Below are 3899 nucleotides of genomic sequence, written 5' to 3' on the forward strand. Positions count from 1 at the left end.
TATTAAAATCAAGTTGACGCAAAAGTAGTGGAGCCCAGAATTCTCAGCCCGAGTCCGACCCGAGTCCGAACTTTTTAATTCTCCCCATTAGGAATCTTTTCCGCAGATATAGTTACTGCGTCGCGTATGTTTGTGAGTAGAAGTCTGTGCTGTCTGCAGTGAGGTTTTTATGAGAGCAGCACAAACTTTTTAATAGCCTATTTAATATGTAAAACTTGAATTTGAAATAAAACTTACTGCGGAGAAGTTAATGAGATCTCTATCGTCTCTCTTGCTACGTGACGCGACAATTATTTATTATTTCAAATCCGTTTACAAGATAAATATATATACATTGTGTTGTTAAACAAATGAAATTATCTTGCTATATACGCTACATTTATTATGAGAAGCCTTTTCTTTTTACTGTTACACTGTAGACAGTAATATATGTATATAATAAAAAACTCTATGGTCGTGAAAGCACATTATCCATTATCTGTTGGTTCATGTTGGTCTAGTTTAATTCAGTGTAATCCTTTAATAAAATGTATAATATAATTATAAAATATATATTTTTTTTTAAATATTCACAGCGCACATTCTCTCGGATCGTTTTAAAACATTTTAAATCATTCTGCAAAATTCCGCATAGATTTTGCAAAAGAAATCCGCAGAAATAGCAAAACATAACTGCTTACACAGCTTGTACAGCTGTACTCTTGCAGCAATTAAAGCAGTTCAGTTTTGTTTTAAATTGCAAAATAGTTATATTTCTTTTTTATTTACATTTTAGAGACGTTTTTGTTTGTTAAAGTTTTTATGATAACTAGTGGTTAGCGGCCGACAGCAAGTTGACGACATGTATGATGAATTGAGCCTCTCAAATCAACACTTGCCTATAATAACAACTATTTAAAAAAATATTTTCAGCATATCACAATGTTAGTTTAAACGTTTATTATCAACACATACTATTTTTAAAAAGCGAAGGCAGGTTGCTCTGCTGCTCGCAGTTGCAACGGGTGCAGAAATAAAAAAAATAAAAAGGGCTATACAAAACGATACGAAATAAACATGAAACAGAATACACATGCATGTTGCCTTATCTTACAACTTCGCTTTTGCATATACATTTTTTTAATGTAAGGACACAGAAGATGGCTATTCATGCATCCATCCAACAGTTAAACTAAGAAAAAAGTCGATCCATACACAAACAAGAAATAAAGACACAGCCTTCTTACACGAAATTAATACAGGGAGAAGTCTTTAATAGATTATGTCTTGGATGCTGTCTGCATAGATTATGTACAGTATCCAAGGTTTTAATCTAGTACTCCATTTATAATTTTTCCTGGTGGGCTGAAGGTCCCAGAGAGACCGCGGCCTTGTACAAGAGTGTAAATGATCGATGTTATTTGTCGGCTCTTAAAGGACACAATATCCCATAAGCTATTACGTAGCTAATATTAAAAAAAATTTCAGAACATTCTTGCGACCCAGTGGTTGGGGGCATCTGCTCTAGGTAGCACTTACGCATAATTACGTCAATCAAAATGTTTTTAAAAACTCAAAATAGAATTGTCTCGGAGGCCCCCTAGTGTTCGGGGCCCTGGGCTGCAGCCCATGTTGCCCATTAGGATAACGCGGCCTTGCTTGTGATGCACGGATTCAGTAATCATGACACAAAGTCACGTGTTACATATGTGAAACGCACACTTGCGGTTTCAAGGTATACCGAGGTTTTAAAGTCAAGGTATTAAAACCACTAGCATTTTCTGTAATACCGTTTGCAAGGTATGGGTTTACACAAAATTAATTAAATCATTAAGCCATGTAATTTACATTTAATATATATATATTACAAAATATTTTTTATTTTAAATAAAATTATAATTTAAAGGCTTTATTTTCACCCAGCATACATGTTGTATGTTGCTTAAAAATAAAGTGCATTGTGTCCAGTTAAAAAGTTGTTGTTTGTATACATCTGAAAATAACACATTTTAGTGTTGCAATGGCAAAACCGCAATACTGTGAAACCACGGTATTTTTGCTTAATGTTATCATACCGCCAAAATCTCATACCGGCACATGCATAAAACTGACACAAAGACATTAATTAGTATCATTTCACATACATCAACGTCTGAACGGTCCTCTTTCTTCATACTTGTAAACACTGAAACGGTTGTTTCGCATATGTCATGCGTGACCTTTCGACATGATTACATAATAAGTACGGTAACACTGGCGCATTACAAAGTTATGGTGCATTCACACCAGCTGCGGTAGAGGCGGCAAAAATTCGCTATTCGCGCGTAGTTGGATGCTTGAACATTTGAGTTTACTCGCTTCATTCGCACGTGAAAGCCGCGCGTAAAAAATCTAGTCATTCGAGACATCCACACGGAAATTTGCGTCATGGGAGGGGCTTCTGCGCTCCACTGAGACTCCGCTCGTAATCACCTCAATACTACAGCAAGGTCCTGATTGGTTAGCGTGGAAATCTGCCAAAGTTCAGATTTTTCAAATGGCATTCACGCCACAGTATGCCAATTCACATCTTTGCATTGACTTAACATGTAAATGATTCGCGCTTGCCGCCTCTACCGCGTCTGGTGTGAACCCTGCATTAGTGCAAAAAAATGTTTTTGGTTAAAAAGTATTTATTGAATTTGTAAACCATTGAGGTCCACTTAAGTCCACTATAAGGAAAAATCCCGGAACGTTTTTCACAAAAAATATATATATATATATTGTTGACTGAACAAAGAAAGACATAAACATCAACATGGGAGTAAATTATCAGATTTTTTTTATGAAAGTGGAATAATCATTTAATAGTAAACTAGAGTTGTAATATATTATTGTTCTTTCATGTCATAAATTTCCTTAGTTTTATTTCCTGACAGACCTACTCTATAAGTTTGTATGATGGCTGTGGTCTGCATAGGATAACAGATATTTCCATAGGGGTTGTACTTTCAAAAATCCAATTATCCCCTAAATTGCAATAATTTTCTCAATGAATAATAATCTCACTTTTCCTGAAAATGATCTATTCAAAAGAGCCTCTACGGATTTGGATACATAAATGTTTTTAATAAGCCCATACCTGGACTACAATCAAGCTATAAGGCTATAAGCAGCACAAGTTCAATTCAACACAAACTTTCTTTTCCACTTTATCTTTCCAATTCATACATGCATTTAACATCTCAGGAAGTCTGTGTATAATGCAATGGATCCTGTAAGATGCCGAGAAGTCTGTCTCATCTCATGTTTTATTAAGCATGAGATTATATTAGTCCCGTGCCGGTCAATACAATCACTCTCTTCTCATTCGGCCATATCTCACTCCGCAAACTCAGTCGGACAGCAGGTCTTTTCATCTTCCTTGTCAGGATTTTACATCTGCCTTTCTGAAGGGGAATAATTTTCCTGCATGAGAAACAATAAAACGGCAATCGCATTAGAAAGGCAGAATAATCAATGAATCATATTGAGTACTGGGACTGAAATCACAGGGGCTGTTATTGGCCACGCCGTCATCATGATTTAAGTGTTGTTTGTCATAAGGTTTATCTGTAATTACTGTCATTATTGAACACGGATAGGCCAAATATGTGTTTGTGTATTGCCACTTTAGTTGTTTGCATGCATAATTGAAAATAATAGGTTGGTTTTTCATCTCCATGGCTCTCTTGCATTATTCACTTGATATGAAAAATAAACATGGAAGAAACACTTATGGAAATATCCGGGCATTGTTAGCAATTATAATTGACTGATTATTCTTATCAGAGGCACTGAACTAATCAAATACCTTTCCTAAAGTAATGAAATCTTATTATAAACAAAATGTTAAGTAGATAGTAGTCTGTATGACTTAACTACTGCAGATATTGATATGC

Source organism: Paramisgurnus dabryanus, chromosome 5 (assembly GCF_030506205.2).
Source record: "Paramisgurnus dabryanus chromosome 5, PD_genome_1.1, whole genome shotgun sequence".
Lineage (NCBI taxonomy): Eukaryota > Metazoa > Chordata > Actinopteri > Cypriniformes > Cobitidae > Paramisgurnus > Paramisgurnus dabryanus.